Raw genomic sequence first — 18,903 nt, forward strand, 5'->3', positions numbered from 1 at the left:
GAAATAGATACGATTTTTTTAAGAGAATCCATTCTGGGTTCTAGTGATCCCTGCTTCCTCTCACTTTTTATAATATGAGAGGAATTTTTAAAATAATATCCATTTAATATTATTTCTTAGGCCTTTGATACAAATGATCTCAAGTGGATTCCACCTTCCGTTAGATTACAAGAATCACACTGCATCACAGTGCTTTCAACATTTCACCAATTCACCAGAAGCTGTCATTAAGGTGTTTTGTCAGTGCTCTGAGAGAGAAATTTTTCAAGCCCAGGGGATAAGCACTTCTAAAAGTTCCAAGCATCAACAAACCTCAGATATCAGGACTAGGAAAAACTTTAAAAAATGGTTTCACATCTTTTATAGGCAAAGTGGATATATTGTAGAAGTCATTTGTTCACGTTACTTACTAAATTAGGGCAAAATTTAGTTGTCAAATCATGTTATTTCTATCACCCAGTATTTCAAACTCAAGGTTATTACTTTAGTGACTTTTTCTTTGTCTCACTTTCTGATTCCATTTCTATCACTCCCCTTAAATAAAAGATGTACTATTAATATATGCTTTTTCTTCCTTAAACATATTTATATCTATTTACTTATTCACTACTGCTAGCTTAATAAATAGTAGATAATATTTATATGGTCTTTACTACATCCCAGGCATTGTTGTAACTGTTTATACAGGTAATAACTAATTAATACTCACAAAGTTTAAATATGATTTGTCTAATATCACATAGCTAGTAAGTGACAGAGCCAGAATTTAAACACAGGTGGTCTAAGTTTAGATTCTAAATAAATAAATACTATGAAGAAATTTCCTCTCAAAGCTCAGCTGTGAGCGTATCAATCAGCTGTTAGAGTATATAATGGACTACCACTGCCATATAAACTATTTATACAGTAATATTATATATTACACGTCAATATATAATACAGAAAAATTATACTACTATAGTACATGTGAAAATTATGTTTAATATATATTAACAATGTTATTATTAATATATTATTAATCTATATTTAACATGTACTAGTAATAATGTATTATTAATTATACATATTAATATTATATGTACTTGTCAGCCCTGGCATACACTATGCCTTTACCATGCCTTTTATTTCCCAAAGTGGTATTCTTCGTATCCCACTTTCCTGCCAGTCAGCCTTGTCTAAAAATTTCTAATGTGCCTAACACCACACTCTGCAGGTCCCCAAGTAACATCATCAATTTCTAATAATCTGACCCTTCTCTGACTGACCTTATTTCAACATGCTTTTTCCTTTAGTCAGGGCAGTGGTTTTATATCTCCCTCCCCCAGCCTTACATACTCCCTACTGATTCTCAACTCTGAACCCCAGAACTTTATCCACATTCCTAGTGTGTCTTGCCCTTTCTCACTACCTACCAAGTCCTATCCAACTCTCAAATCCTATCTCAGGTATAAAAAAATTCTAGGAGTGTTTCTCAGTAAATCTATATTGCTCCCATCTAAACCTCCCCAAAGTGTTTTCATATCTTCATTTCAGTTGGCCTTTAATTACCTATAATCCTAAAACTCTGTAAGTGTACTTTCCTAGTTAGACTGTAAGTTAACAGGGGGCAAAGATCATGATACATGACACTTCTTTTCCACTACCTAACACCATGATGAACTAAAAAAGTATCTCATCAATATGTGTTTGTTAATTCTTCATGAACACTTTCAAGGCCTAGAGTTGAACCTCAAAATTACCTTAGCAAGAGAGTGCACCATTCATACTGGGACAACTGAACTGGTACATGCAAAAAAATGAAACTAGACCACCATCTTCCACCATACACCAGAAAAAACTCAAAATGGACAAAAGATTTAAATATAAGTCATGATACCACAAAAAGTCCTAATGGAAACCATAGGCAGTAAAATTTTAGATATTCCACATAATAACCTTTTTGCTGATATATTTCTCAGGGCAAGGGAAATAGAGGAAAAAATAAACAAATGGAACTACATCAAATGAAAAGCTTCTGCACAGCTAAAAAAAACCATCATCAACATGAAAAGGGAACCGGCTGTATGGAAGAACGTATTTGCCAATGATATATCAGACAGGGGGTTAATCTCCAAAATATATAAAGAACTTACATGACAACACCAGGAAGACATACAATCCAATCAAAAAATGGGCAAAGGACCTAAATAGATACTTCTCCCAGGAGGACATAGAGAGAGCCCATCTGAGCCCATACAGAGAGTCCAAGAACAGGTATGAAGGACACATGGAGATGGACAGTGGTGAGGGGACTGATTACGGAGGTGGGGGCAGGCTGGCTGGAGGGGGTGAGGGGAAGGAAGTGGGACCACTGTAATAGCACAAATAATAAGACACATTAAAAAGAGAGTATGCCATTCAACAAACTTTATAGAAAAATATTAGAATTAAAAAAGAAACCCTTAGGATTTTGCCTTCCCAAACTCTACCATGCACAAGGCCAAGCATATTTTCATTCCAAGCATTACTTTTTCTTCATCAATTTTAATACTTGGTTGAAAAAATTATTTATCCTGGAGACTATCAATTATATAAGATGCATATCAATAGGAGATGTTTTTAGTTTTAGTGTTAGGATGGGGAGTGAGGGAAGAGATTTGTGGCAACTAAACAGAAAGTTACTACAAACTCTTAGAACATTTGTTGTCCAGTTACTAGAAACAAGATGAATCATATAATACTTTTAAAAATGTATGTTTTAGTGCCAAAATAGAATGCTTGGGGCAATACAAAGAATATCATATACAATTTCAAATTTTAATCTTTAATAATATTCTAATATTTTCTGTGAAAATGTATTTAACAATGATTTAGCAATGATTTGTATTGTATTTAACAATGATTTAGCTATAATGCATAGATAAATGCATTCTAAATATTTTTAAAGAGAAAAATTTTCTTACATGTGTCTATAGTTGTCTTACTATTTGACCTGTGTGGCTAAGGCTTTGGAATACTACTGGCACCTGGTACGCACAACAGAAATACTGGACTCTTTACAACAGGGGTAAATAAGAATTATTTAAGCTGTAAAATTATAAAATTAAATTTAATCTACACTGACAACAAAATCGCACTCATTCTTTGATTCCATTTCTATCCAAGTTTTCATTCTGACATTTCTAGATTACTGCCCATTCTCCCTGAGTCTCTTGTGCTCCTTTCCCTGCTCTCCGTCCACCAGTCACGTGCATGTTCTGTTCCACTTCACATACATATCACATCTCATTTGTCTGCCTGACCACTGCCTTGTAAATACATGTCTCTTTAGTTCTCAGATCTGAGCTAAAAGATCACTTCCTCATATAGGCTTTCCCAGATTTCCACATTAAATCATTGTCTTCCAAATTTTCATAGTAACTTACATTCTTCTCCTGTAGCATTATTAAACTTTTAGATTAAATATTTGTGTCTTTATTTCTCTCACTATTCCATATTCTCTACCTTGACAGGTAGTCTTTAGCTCACTACTCCACTCTCTGGTGTAACTAGACGTACCCAAAATGTTAGGAGAATGAATGAATGAATGTATGAAAGAATGTTTTACATAGAAGGAAGCAGTGTAAGAGAAATATCTGATATTTCAACTTTAGTTTCTCCAAACTAAGGCAAATATGTTCTTGGGAGAGAATCACCACTGTTGGGCCCACAGAAATTAGTATTATTCAATCTTGGCTCTTTTAAAAGTGTCAGCTTCACTCCAGTCTGAACATAAAAACTGACATGATTATTTAATAATAAGTGAAAGAAACACCCTATTTTTCTATTTTAACATTTTGCTTTCTTATGGCAATCATTATTGACTGGCATTTGATGATTCCACCTATACTGAAATCTTACTCATTTGATAATACATTTACCAAGGGTTCCCATATTGACATTTGATAAATCATCAACAACTTTGCATTATTGAACAAAATATTGAGAATATTAAAGCATGACAGCTGATGAGAAATCACTTAATTTTGCATAATTCTAAAAAATAGTTCTTAGAATATGAAAAATTGTGTAAAATGTAGATTTTAAAAAATTTCTTGAAACTATACCTATAAGAGCTATATTTTTGTAAATCTTAATTATCCATAGAGCAACATGAATTACAAATATTATTTTAGGAATGTTTGATAAAGTAAATGATTCCTTCCTTCCATCCTTGATTTCTTACTGCTTCCTTCATTTTTGTAAAATAGAGTAAATTCCTAGGTTCCAAGAAGTACCTGATCCCATGTGTGCATGTTGCTATATTTCTTGGCTAAGTAATGCCTATCAGTCTATTTCAGAGTGTGTATCTACAGGCATCCACTGTGGGTACAGGTGGCCAGTTGGGTAGCATGCTTGGTTAACATGTGATACTGCTCCTCACTTACAGTCACACCTCCCTCTGGTAGTCTTACATTTTGAGGCTCACTCATCTGATCATAGCTAAGACTGGAGTATTTTCTAAGAGATAAAGCCTTATCCATGAGGTAGAACTTGACTACAAGTCCAGCTTACGGATCTTGCTCCAGTCTACTAAATGGCATTGGCTCTCAACAGAGCAAAGGGTGGAATGCTTAATTTACTGATCCAATTAATTTAAAAAAAAAAAACTTGAATGTATAGAGCACAGGTGGCAAACTCAAGGCCCGCGGGCCAAATCTGGCCTTCCATCTTGTTTTATCCAGCCTGGTACCTTGTTTCTACCCAGTGGTCACACAAAGCTCCTTGCCCCTAGTTGAGTAGTTACATTTATATAGTCCTGAAATTACATTCAGCCCTGTGAAGGCAACTGTGAGGCTGATGTGGCCCCTGGCAAAATGAGTGTGATGCCCCTGGTATAGCGTATGCCCCGAATAGCTTTTCTAGTAACACAGCAGGTTAATGGGTAAATGCAAAGTACAGACATCTCCCTAGAGCCACACATATGACCAGTCTCTGAGCATAATCTCTATGTGTTTTGGCTTACTTTTTGAAAAAATATTTGGGATTTTCAATATGCATTTAACTTTGAACTCTTTTTCTTCAGAGTGATTACAAATTTCAGGTAAAACTGAAAGCAAGCTTCTCTTCACCGGTCAGTCAATGAAGAAGCTAGTCTTTTGGCAACTGATAGAATAAATTACCTCAAATCAAGCTGACTGCAAGATTTTAATACTTTCCATCCAAATTTGAAAGGAAAGATTGCTTTTATTCCCCAGAAGAAAGGTGCTTTTATTTAACAACCAGGTTGGACAGTAGTTTAACTCAAAACAATTTCTCCTGTGGCTCCAAGTGAAATGGAAACATTTTACTTTCATTTGTCCTGAACTGTAGTGGTGTTTAGCCATTATTCCCTTCCCATCACTCTTGAATGTGGGGATTCTTCCTGATTGATTGTTCTGTTACAATGACTTTCAACTCTGGCTGCAGATTAAGCACCTCCAGGAGCTTTTGACAAATGCCACACTCTGTCCCACCCCTGACAAATTGAAACCACATTTCTGGTGCTAGGGCCTGGACGAGTATTGTTTTCTAAAAACATCTCCCGTGACTCTAATATACAAAGAAGGTTGCAAAATATTAATCCAGTTCCATTTGAAGGAAATTAGCGATAGGCAAATAGAAAGGAGTTAGGACAAGCCCTGGCTGGCGTATCTCAGTGGATTGAGTGTGGGCCTGTGAACCAGAGGATCGCGGTTCGATTCCCAGTCAGGGCACATGCCTGGGTTGCAAACCGGTTCCTTGCAGGCTAACTACCAGTAGGGGATGTCCAAAAGGCAACCATACATTGATGTTTCTCTCCCTCTCTCCTTCCCCTCTATAAATAAATGAATAAATAAATAAAATCTTTAAAAAAAAAGAAAGGAGTTAGGACAAAATAGTCCACAAAATTGGGAAGTTCTAGATTTAGCTTAGAGGTGACTCAAAAAGTGTTGTTTTGTTACACTTCACCAAACAGTATCACCAAATTCCTGTCGTTCCTCCAAATGTCCTATTTTCCTCAGAGCCTGGAGGGTACATTACTGAAAATCAGTGAATAACTTCAGAGGAGAGCTGTTTCTCGGGTTCAAATCATGCTGAACTAGAATAGGATCAGGGCTTGGAGGCAGACCGCACTAACATCACCTTCATGCCAGAGTCGGTCATAGGGATGGTTGCCTAGATCAGGGGCACATGTTCACCAACATATTTCTGTACTGAACACTACATGGAAATTGTCCAAAGGAATGAAAAAGTTATAGAACTGAAGGGGACAACAACTGCTTTTAGAAGACTGAACAAATCTAAATACAAACTACCAAAAGTAACAGAATATGTTAAATCTTAAACTCTGTGGCTCACTGCTCCCCTGTTAGCGGCCTCGCTAGGCATCAGCTCTGCCTGGACAGCAGTGCGAGGTGCCAGCCCACCCAGGCGCAGGGCAGTGGTGGGACTTACTGCGGGTCTTTGCCAGGCCGCAGGGCCAAGGCGTGCCTGGAGGGCCCCCGCGTTGGAGTACCTGACGAAGAAGCGCTCGGTGACCATCGGCTGCATCTCTTTGTATGGGTCAGTGGTCGTGAGCATGAGCCACTGGAGCTTCATCTCACAGTGCTACCTGGGCCTCTTCACACCTTCAGTCTGGACCAGAGGCCCTGGTGGGCAGTCTCCGAACTCTGGGCGCAGCCGAGGCCAACACCACTGCCCCTGCTGCCCGCACTTCCTTGGCTACAGCAGCACGTTAGGTGGAGAGCCTGTTCCAGAGGTGCGCGGTGCCAAGGGTGCAGCCGCCGTGCTTGTGTATGTTCACCGCCCTGTGCAGTGAAAACACGGAGAAGCAGGAGGCGGCGAGTCCCTCGTGCAACTCATGTTGGCCCACTTCTCGCCCCTGACCATCAACATTCCAGACACCATGGACCATCTTATCAGCTCCCTGCCTTCCCCACAGGAACCATTAGTGCTGCAAACTCCTGCCCATCCGGCCCCTGGGGTGCAGGAACTTCAGGGAACAAAATAGCCCCTGTGATACTATCTGACCTCAATTTAATGGCTGACAACTTGCCGCTAGAAAATGAAGAGGAAGCTTCAGGTGGCGATAGCCCAAAGGATGCCCCCGAGCCACCTTATTCCTATGCACAATTAATCATACAAGGAATTACAATGGCTCCGGATACACTTACCCTACACGGAACTTACACACACATCCCTAAAATTATCCATACCACAGTACAGCAGACAAAGGCTGGCAGAATTCAATTAATCACAGTCTCTCTCTGAGTGGTTATTTCATCAAAGTACCACATTTCCAGAAAGAGCCAGGCAAAGGCTCATTCTGGAGGATAGCTCTTGCCTCTGAAAGCAAATTAACAGAGCAGGCTTTTAGGAAAAGATGGCCTAGGGGTGTGCCTTGCTTCAGAACCCCTCTGGGAGGGCTCTCCTCCGAAAGTGCCCCAGCCTCTCTCCTAGTCACACCCAGAGTGCCATCTGCTCACTCCAGCGGTGACCACGCCCTGAGAGCCTGCTGAGGGCAGGTTCACTGGCCCTCCTCGAGCCCTGTGACTGTCACCCAGGAGGCGTGGTTTGCCTGGAGTGCACTGGCTCCTCCCTGTGTAGTCAGCCTGTTTAATGACTGTGCAGTGATTAATAGCTCCAACAGTTAAGACCATCCCCCACACTGTCACTGCCTGGGTGAACACCTCAACCCCCTAGCAGCCCACAATGTAAATAGTTCCTTCATATCACCCAGCAGCAGATCCCAGCAACCAACAGCATGGCTGGTCTGGCCCCAGCGAACAGGTACACCATTGTGGGGCAGGCTATGGACAAACAGGCAGCTTTGCTGGCCCTTCCTAAGGAGGAGCCACAAGAAAACGGAGATCACCAAGACGTGAAAGTAGAACCTATTCCTGTGATGACTTAAGCCATCCTAGGTGCTGCCAGGTGGGTCAGTATATAGCACTGACCACCCCAGTCCAGTCACCATCATGCATCAGGCACCTCCAGGTCAGCACCAGTTACTGATAAAAACTTTAACACAAAACGGGACTCACGTGGGGTTTCCTGTGGTGCCAACCCCCCATCTCTGTGCACGGACAGGTGAACAGTGAAGCGGTGAGTCCTTCCTCTGCACATGTAGGGAGCACGTGCATAAGTCTCAGCCTCCCTGCCCCCCAAAATGCCACAATGGCAACCAGTCTGAGCAGCCAGAGCTGAAATAAGTCAAAACTGAAGAGGGAGAAGGGTGAACAGAACTAGTGGCGAGAGTTTTTCTACTTTACTGTCAACTCTGTGGTGCCAAAAGGAGACACTGCCTCTCACGGAGGCTCAGAGAGCATTCCCTGGGCTGGCGGGGGGCCTGTGGCTGGAATTCACACCAGCACTGAAAACACAAAACACAGGCGGCCTTAGAGATAAGGGTCACACTTGAACTTTAAAATTATGTAACAAAACCTGGTCCTGGTAGGTGTCTCCCCGCCCCGCATTCGTCCTTTAATGCCCTGACTCTCCTTTCCAGTGAGGACGGTGCCTGGTGAGAGCAGATTGGCTGGGAAGGTCCTCTGGGAGGGGACAGCATAGGAGGCATCCCCACCAGCCTCAGGGGCCTGCAGGGCTGGGAGATGAGATAGCACTTTGTGGTTGACACCTGGAATCAGAATATTTGGATGTGTACCTTCTTTCTTTACAAAATAGCAAGGTCTTTGACATTTCACATTATTTCTACTCTGGAAATTTTGGGATCACACAGGACCAGTATAGTGTGGATTTCATTTGGAGAAAAGAGACAAGGTAATTTGTTTTCATTGTTCATATTTAGCCTATGGAATGATTTACTCTATCTGGTTAAAATTCAAGAGGAGCTACGTGATGATGGCTGCCCATCTGGCTGTTAGAGCCACCACCTGATGAGTTTGCTCCTCCACTTTGTTGTGTAGGACAGAGAGACAGACAGACACCAGCAGACTGCATGGATGGACTGCTGGACTCCCAAGCAGCACTTAACTGTTCTTCTTGCTACTTTTTGTTGTTTGTTTCATCGTGTTGACTTTGTCCCTGGCATAATTTTCCACTCTAAGTAAAACAAGTCTGAAAAAAAATCTTCAAAATTTACTTCCTTTAAACCTAAAAATACAAGGGCAAATAGGTTCAAATCAAAACAAAACACAACCTACCAACCACTAAACACAAAAATTTCCAGAAATACAACAGGAGTTATCAAACCAAGAGCTGGTAGTCAGGGAAAGCAAAGGCTTTCTAAAGCCCTCTACAAGGCATGACTCCGTTTAGCTTCGTGGTATTCTTCACGTATCAATGAGAACACGGAGAAGTGATTTTACAACATCCAAAAATAAATCCAACTAAAAACCACAGTTGGAAAAAGCATAGTGAGAAAGCACGGAGACAGATCAAAAAGGACCAAAGACCACAGCAAAGGAAACACAGTTGACCATTGTGGTTTTGGCTTTCCTGCTGGGAAGAAAGCAATGAGGAAAAGCAGATACATTTCAAATACCTAGACACGGGATCCTATGCATAGGAAGTTAGTTAAACATAAGAAAAGACAAAGAGAAAGAAGAGAGCTTTCTGAGGCAGTAAGAAGTAGAAGAACCTACTAAAATATCTCTGGCCCACTCGACTCAACACAGGAATCTAAAATCAAGTTGCCAATCTTATTACCTCCTTTTGCTCATGAAAGAGCAGAAGGGCTTTTTTAGAAAACATTCATTCACAAAGACATATGCACCCCCATGTTCACCGTGGCATTATTCACTGTGGCCAAGACATGGAAACAACCAGATGTCCCTCAATAAATGATTGGATAAATAAGATATGGTACAAATATGCAACCAAATATTATTCAACCATAAGAAAAGATGAAATGCAGCCATTTGCAACAACATCAATGGATCTTGAGAATCTCATGCTCAGCAAAATAAGTCAGATAGAAAAAGCTAAGAACCATACGGTTCCATTCATACGTGGGATATAAAACTGAAATTCATAGACACAGACAACAGTGTGTTTGTTACTAGAGGGAAGGGGGGTAGGGAGTAAAAGGCGGAGGGGGTCAAATGTATGGTGACAAAAGGAGATCTGACTTTGGATAGTGGGCACACAATGCAATACACAGATGATGTATGGTAGAATTGAAAACTTGAAATCTATATAATTGTATTAACCAATGTTGCCTCAATAAATTGAATTTAAAAGAAGAGTAGCGAGAAAGCCAGGTGAAATAGGGTTAAAGGTCACTCAGGCAGCTGTTATCCCATAACTGCCAGGACTAGGATTCCGCACCCAGTTCCTGTGCACTATTTGGAACCTGAACATATTCTGACCTTGAACTGGGGTATAGGATATTAATGGACAAGGTACAATTCAATTTTTTCTGATTGAGTTTATACCCAGCCCCAGCTGATGCCCACTCCACCCGTTTGCAATTCTCTTCTCTCAAATTGACACAGGACACACAGAGGGGCTAGCTGTAGCTTCAAGGAAAGATAAGTAGGAGTCAGGTAACGGGAGAAAGCCAGCATTTATCATAAAGTTATACAAACAATATCAGTGCAAATAGAAAGTGTGGACAAAGGGTTCACGTTAAAAATGAGACAGGTGAAAAATACCAAAAGTTCTATTTTAGAAGAAAATTAATGAATAATTTATATTTAAAATTGTAATAGAAAAGGTGACTTTAATAAATCAACACCCAGACTTCCACCAAGATGGAGGCATAGGTAGAAACACTGTGCCTTCTCCTACAGCCAAGTTTGAATACAACAAAGGTTTGGAGAACAAAGACACACCCAAAGACCAGAAAATTGGAAGTCCGACAACTAGGAACAGTTCAACCAGGACGGTAAGAGGGGCGGAGCCAGCAGCGGAGCAGGGTCGGGCAGGACAGATCCCCCAACCTAGGCACACAGGCAGCCTGGAACCAGTCGGGGTGTGGGGCAGACTGACCTCGGTCGCACATTCGAGCACAGTGAGACGGACCACGCAGGCCCCAGGGGGCGAACCCAGTGGTGGTGGGCTGATGGCAGTAGCACACTCACATGTAGTGGAACGAAACGCGTGGGCCTGGTGACGGTGGCAGCTGCGGCGCCGGTGGGGGTGGCAGACGGGACACAATTGTTCCTCTTTGACCCTGCCCCCACATACAACATCACAACCCAGCAACTTAGTTGCCCTGCTCTAGTGAACACTTTAGGGCTCCGATCCTGCTATGGAACAGGCACGAACAGCTCAAAAGATGGTGCAAGAAGAACTCAAAGTCCCAGAGCCAATAACTCTAAGCGACCGAGATATTGCCAGCCTCTCAGAAGCACAATTCAAGACACTGTTTATCAGGATGCTAAGAGAACTGGTTGATTATAGTCACAAATTAGAGGAACATATGAAGGCTAAACTAATTGAAATGAAGGGAAATGTCCGGGAAACCAATAGCGATGGAAAGGAAACTGGGACTCAAATCAATGGAATGGACCAGAAGGAAGAACAAAACATCCAACCAGAAAGGAATGAAGAAATGAGAATTCAAAAAAATGAGGAGAGGCTTAGGAACCTCCAGGATATCTTTAAACGTTCCAACATCTGGGTTATAGGGGTACCAGAAGGGGGAAAGAAACAGCCACGAGTGGAAAACATATTTGAACAAATAATAAAGGAGAACTTCCCCAGTCTGGCAAAGGACATAGACTTCCAGGAAATCCAGGAAGCTCAGAGAGTCCCAAAGAAGTTGGACCCAAGAAGGAACACACCAAGGCACATCATAATTACATTAGCCAAGACCAAAATGAAGGAGAGAATCCTAGAAGCATCAAGGGATAAGGGGACAGTCACCTACAAAGGAGTACCAATAAGACTGTCAGTGGATTTCTCAAAAGAGACCTTACAGGCAAGAAGGGGCTGGAAAGAAGTATTCCAAGGCATGAAATTCAAAGACCTACAGCCAAGATTGCTTTATCCAGCAAAACTTTCATTTAGAATGGAAGGACAGATAAAGTGCTTCTCAGATAAGGTCAAGTTCAAGGAGTTCATCATCACCAAGCCCTTATTATATGAAATGCTAAAGGGACTTATATAAGAAAAAGAAGATGAAAAATATGAACAGTGAAAGGACAGCAAACACACAGTTATTAACAACCACACCTAAAACAAAAGCAAACCAAGAGGACAGCTAGATCAGGAATGGAACCATAGAAATGAAGAATACATGGAGGGTTAGCAACAGGGGAGTGGGAGGAGGAGAAGGGGGGAGAAGGCACAGAAAATAGCATAGATGGTAGGTAGAAAATAGATAGTGGGGAGGGAGAGACTAGTGGGGGAAATATAGAATCTAAAGAACTTGAGACACGTGGTTATAAACTAAGGGGGGGGAGAATGGTGGGGGAGGGAGTATGCGGGTGGAGGGGAATGAAGGGGGGAATAGAACAACTGTAATGGTATAATCAATAAAGTATATTTAAAAAATAAAATGAAATATTAAAAACTTTAAATAAATAAATAGATAAATAAATAAATAAATAAACACCCACAAGATTAAATTACCAAAAAAAAAAAGAGATTTAAGAATAAAAAGACGACTACAGGGCTGAATTGAGTTACATGAATTAGTATATTAGTGTATTACTGAGTTCATAAATGTATTAGATGCAGAAAGGGAAATAACAGTCAGGTGAAAATGTTTTATTGACTAGAAAAATGAACAGTTCAGAATACAGGAAAAGGGATAAAACGAAGCACTTAACACAACTCAGGAAGTGATGGGGAGTGTGGATGGCAGGCAGGCCGAGCTGATTGACCGGGGATCACTGCTGTCCCTGAAGGAGCAGATCCCTTAGTGAAATGCAAAAGTCGTCAGAGACAGGAGATGGTTCCCTGAACACAGGAAAAGCTGAAAATGAAGATGAAAGCACACAGCATTCTCTAGAGGGGAAACTCCAATGCCAAACTACCAACTATGAAATATATCTTAAGTAACTGAAGTTCAAGGATGGAGGATTTCAGGCTGTCTTCAGACACCTCTAACTCAAGTAGAGAACATGTCAGAGCAGCGGTTTTCAACTCTTCCATCTCGTGGCACACATAAACTAATCACTGAAGTTCTGAAGCACACCAAACAAAAATGTATATATTTGCCAATCTCACAAGAATAAAGGTATAATTTTGATTCATGCACACTGGGGGATGGCTATTGTTGTGCTGGCTGTTGTCATTTTTTAATTTGACAATTTAAAGGAAAGAAGGTCAGTAACTTTGACTAAATAGGTATTGCACATTTAACAGGTCAGTGACTTTGACTAAAATAGTCAGGTTTTGCGTGTTTAACAAAGTTCTTGTGGCTCACTGGTTAAAAACTGCTGCATTAAAGGGATAACTCCAGAATTGTGAAGAAAACTTGACTGAAACCTATCATACCAACCAAACTGATATTCACAATAAGAGCTGTAGCCTACAGACTCAAACACAATAGAATCACCTTGGAAATACAACACTAGTGAGAACTTCTCAAAGAAAACAAACAAAACTTCTCAAAGTTGAATTTTACTAATAAAGATATTTTTTAAAAACCTACTGAATTTAGTTAAATAGAAGTACGTTGGAACAACTGGGAAAGGGGATTTCAGAAGATGGCTAGTTTGCAACCTTGGGAGTTTCCCAGGTGGAATCTGAGACTGGCCCGTGTGCATGGAGAGCAAGGGCGAGGCAAGAGGGAAGGTGGAGGGAGACCACTCCGCGCTGGTAGGTAGCAAGGACAGTAAGCAAGGGGACTTACATACAAGGCTTTTCTTGGGTACCTCAACGAGCAGATCTCCACATCAGCCTGCCATTATTTTATAAGTTTATACAGAGAACTTAACTAGGTCCCATCAAGTACACTGTCCAGATGGTCTTAACAAACACGTTCTGTCAAAGTTGTGTCCTTGAAAGGGTCTCCGACTGTGGAAATGGTGAGCCGAACATACATTCCTAGGATGGGGTGGAGGTGAGAAGCCCCCATTTGCCTGGGTCCAGCCCACAAGGTCCAGTGGCAAGTGGTGGTCATATCCTGTCCATGAACTATCCAGCAGAGATAAATGTTTGAGGACAATTTATATAAAAATACTCGAAAAGAAAATATTAAGGGAAGAGAAAGGGAAATATTTCAGTTAGATGGACATCTTTGGGACAAAACGGGATTGGACTGGCTATGTCCTAATCCTGGGAGCCTGTAAATCTGTTGTATCACATGACAAAAGGCTGAACAGGAACTTGCATATGTGATTCAATTAAGAGTCTGGAGCCAGAAGATATCCCTGGATTATCTAGATGGGTTCCCTATAATCACAAGGGTCCTTACAAGGGAAAGATAAAGTCAAAGAAGGCCATGTAATGATAGAAGTGAAGGTTGATGGGAGGCCAGAAGGGGATCCTGGGCTAAGGATTGCGGGCAGCCCTAGAACCTGAAATGGTGAGGAAATAAAACCTGTTCTGGAGCCCAGAGGAGCCAGCTCTCCTGACACTCTGACATTAGCTCAGTGAGACTGATGTTGGACTCCAGAGCTGTAAGACATTTGCACTGTTTGAAGCTAAGTTTGTGGTAATTTGTTTAAAGCAGCAACAGGGAACTAACACAGGTGGAAAGGAGTTTAGATGAATTCATTTCTTAAAAACCATCTTTAAAAAAAACAATCGGGATTTAACATATGAATAAATCAAAAAAATATGGTTTCAGTGTAGTTTGTCAAATTAAAAGAGGAAACAACAAAAATTTAAAATAAGAAAATAACAAATTCACTGTTCAACTGACAGCCAGAATTTTTTAAAAAGTATCTTAACTAAAAATACTATATTAAAAGTTTCTAGTATAATAGCTGAAATACACATACATTATAAATTTTCTAAATCGCCTGAGGGAAAATTAGACATGTTTTCACACACATCTAAACTACAAAAGACAGACATGAGACAAATAAAAAAATGTCAAAATATTGAAAATACAAGAAGCATTAATAACACAGCAGAAAACTAACAGCATCACAAATTAACATGTTCATTGCATCAATAAATGTAAATTCATTCATTGGTTAAAAAATTCATGTATTATATTAAAATCAATCAAACTTTATATGTTCAAGACAATGTATTAAAACACTATGACTGGGGAACCTGAAATGTAAGTAAGTGAATGAAGAAGTTACCAAAAGATGTGAATATGAGGCATAGAACACTAGTTAATAATTAAAAACAAAGCACCTCAAATGACAGAACAGATTGAAGCTCCAGAAAAAAATACAACTAAGTGATAAAGACATAGCCAACCTATCAGATGCACAGTTCAAAACCCTAGTAATCAGAAGACTTCCGCCAAGATGGAGGTGTAGGTGGAAACACTGTGCCTCCTCTCACAACCAAGTTTAAAGTCAACAAAGTTTCAGTAACAAAAACACAACCAAAATACAGAAAATTGAACTATACAGAAGTCCAACAACAACGAACAATTCAGCCAGACAGGTAAGAGGGGCGGAGCCAGCAGCAGAACGGGTCGGGCAGAAAAGGTCTCCCGACCCAGGTGTGGGGTAGCAACAGGTGGACCCAGTGAGGGTGTAAGACAGTAGGCTGACCTCAGTCACACATTCACGAGCAGATAAACCATCGAAGGAGCGAGAAGTGAGACAGACCTTGCAGGCCCCAGCAGCTGGAAGCAGCAGAGGGGACGTCATTGCTCCTCTTTGACTCCACCCCCACATACAGTCTCACAACCCAGCGACTGAGTTGCCCCGCCCTGGTGAACACCTAGGGCTCCGCTCCTCATATGTAACAGGCATGAACAGACCAAAACATGGCTCAAGAACAGCTCAAAATCCCAGAGCCAATATTTCTAAGTGACTGAGAGATAGCCAACCTATCAGATCCACAGTTCAAAACACTGGTGATCAGGATGCTCACAGAACTGGTCGATTTTAGTCACAAATTAGAGGAACAAATGAAGGCTAAACTAATCAAAATGAAGGGAAATGCACAGGAAACCAATAGTGATAGAAAGGAAACTGGGACTCAAATCAAGGAAGTGGACCAGAAGGAAGAAAAAAATGACCAAACAGAAAAATATGAAGAAACAAGAATTCAGAAAAAATGAGGAGAGGCTTAGGAACCTCCAGGACATCTTTAAACATTCCAACATCTGAATTATAGGGGTACCAGAAGGGGAAGCGAAAGAGCAAGTGGAAAACGTATTTGAACAAATAATAAAGGAGAACTTCCCCAATCTGGCAAAGGAAATAGACTTCCAGGAAGTCCAGGAAGCTCAGAGAGTCCCAAAGAAGTTGGGCCCAAAAAAGCACACACCAAGGCACATAATTACATTACTCAAGATTAAAATGAAGGAGAGAATCTTAAAAGCAGTGAGAGAAGAGGAGTTAGTTACCTACAAACAAGTGCCCATAGACTCAGTTGGTTTCTCAAAAGAGACCTTGCAGGCAAGAAGGGACTGGAAAGAAGTATTCCAAGTCATGAAAGGCAAGGACCTACATCCAAGATTACTCTATCCAGCAAAGCTTTCATTTAGAATGGAAGGGCAGATAAAGTGCTTCTCAGATAAGGTCAAGATAAATTAGTTCATCACCAAGCCCTTATGATATGAAATGTTAAAGGAATTTATGTAGGGAAAAGAAGATAAAAATATAAACAGTAAAATGACAACAAACTCACAGCTATTAATAACCACACCGAAAACAAAAACAGACTAAGCAAACACTAGAACAGGAACAGAACCATAGAAATGTAGATCACATGGAAGGTTATCAGCAGGGGAGTGGGAAAGGGAAAGAGGGGGAAAAGGTACAGAGAATAAGTAGCACAAATGGTAGGTAGAAAATAGACAGGTGGAGGTTAAGAATAGTATAGGAAATGTAGAAGCCAAAGAACTTATATGTATGACCCATGGACATAAACTAAAGTGCCGGGCGGGGGTGGGGGGGATGTGGGTAGGAGGGGCTGTGCAGGGTGGAGGGGAATACAGGGGGGGAAATGGGACAACTGTAATAGCATAGTCAATAAAATACATTTTAAAATATCTTTTAGTTTTTTGTAGGAATTTAGATGAGGCTAATTGAAAAATCACTTGCAGAATACTGCTTCCTCAAACCTAATAAGAATTGCAAGATTTCTAGAAAGTTTAAAATATGAAACATCATATTCCTTTAAACAAATAAGATACTACTGTCTTATTAATTACCAACTTCTTATAATATTTTTCCCAATGAGAAGAGAGACAAAGAAACTTCTATGGCAAAAACAGAATACAGAAAAGATTTCTTAGAAAGTATTCCAATGATAGGCTTAAACTAATGGGTTGGTTTCTTCTGTACAATATAATATATGCCAATTTGGTAAGATAATCTCAATAGATTCTCAGTGACTTGTTAACTTGGTTTTGGTCCCAGTTTTATGCCCTAATGTACTGTTCATAGAAGTTGATTTTTATATATACAACTTAGACACGACAACTAGATTTTTCAAACTTGCTCTCAGAGTTGGATCAAGAAACGTAACCCACTCTCTTGTATCACAAGAGAGGTGTGTAAGGTCTCCTGGTTTGTGATTTCAACTGTGCTTTTTGATAGCAACATGCACCTTGATAATACATATTTAGATACATGTAACTTTGGGAGACCAGTGAAGTATTCATATTTCAACATTACAAATTTTATAAAGGTATCTAACAATTCATAGTAAAGAACAGGTTTTAAATAAGCACCCTACTATTGTTCTTCCTTGACATAGCATTTAGAATAGAAATTTGAATTTTCAATGTCTTCTGCTAATTCCTTCTGTGAGGCCAGTCTAACAAAATTATATCGCTTACAATCTTGTAAGTCTAGTTATACCACTTGCTACTGCTTACATCTATGTATTTCAATTTATATCTACACTTTCTGAGGACATGACCCATTCTGATTGGTCTTCTTATTCCTCCCTGGTGCTTTTGTAGTATGTGAATAGCATACTTACATGCAGCCATTAATAAAGTTGCACAAACATTCAAGGAACCAGATCTCTGCAAAGATGAGTATTAGGTCTAATTGGTGCCTTTTACTTATCTTGGCTTATCTCATTAGGTGGTCCTGCCTCTCTCCTCCTTGCCATTTGCTGAAGAGCCTCTTACAGGAAGGAAGTGCCTGCTAAAAGCTGTATTTACTCACACTGAACACAGGTCAGTCTGATGAGATCAAATCAAGTTGGTACAGATGCAGCTACTGAGAGTAAAGGCCAAATTCCGAGTTTTGTGCTTAAGAAGTGAAGTCTAAGATACACTGTGAGCCCATGCATTTTTAAAATGGTTTGGTTTAGGTTTGAATGTGTCACTTGTAGTTTGAAAGGGCTTTTTAACATATGCAAAGTCACTCCCTGGCTTTCAGGCATAATGATGATGTGGTCAAAATCATTAAGTGGACAGAGCTGAAAAGCACTCATGTCAGTTTTTACAAACTAAAAAGTGAAAAGCAAAGTTCGGATGATTAGAGAGGAAAATATGTGAAATAACAATATGAAATCAATTATTTATAAATACAATATATTTTTAAAAATACTGTAAAACTAGCATATCTAGGATGGAAAATCTAGAGACCAGGCTGGCCAGTTCACCTTCATTTTTATATTACTCCAACTTTATGGAAAAATTAATTTTAGTCTATTAAATCAAAGTGAAGATCAACACACAGCTATACCCAAAAGGTCCCACAGAATTATTACTAATATACTCAATGCTCTAAACAAGAATGTCAACCATTCTTCATTATAGTTATTATGAAAGATTATATTTTCCTATGTTGACAAGATTTTTTCCTTCTTTCCAGTCATTTCTTCTTCATGATTTCTATACTTCCCCAATACCAAATTCCTAAACCTTTTCCCCCAAAAGGCATTTTCTTAGGTTTTTGTTCTTTCATG

The 18,903-nt window shown here is 40.1% G+C and overlaps 1 protein-coding gene and 1 pseudogene across 1 annotated transcript in view; one reads left to right on the forward strand and one right to left on the reverse strand.

The window, feature by feature from the left end:
• Nucleotides 1-18,903, reverse strand: part of PRR16 (proline rich 16) — a 266,136-nt gene that overhangs the window by 44,319 nt on the left and 202,914 nt on the right. The gene's annotated exons all lie outside the window — the stretch shown is intronic.
• On the forward strand, nucleotides 6,777-8,219 carry LOC118975347 (forkhead box protein K2-like; annotated as a pseudogene).

Source organism: Sturnira hondurensis, unplaced genomic scaffold, assembly GCF_014824575.4.
Source record: "Sturnira hondurensis isolate 20B ecotype Veracruz unplaced genomic scaffold, ASM1482457v3 Scaffold0001509, whole genome shotgun sequence".
NCBI classification, from domain to species: Eukaryota; Metazoa; Chordata; class Mammalia; order Chiroptera; family Phyllostomidae; genus Sturnira; species Sturnira hondurensis.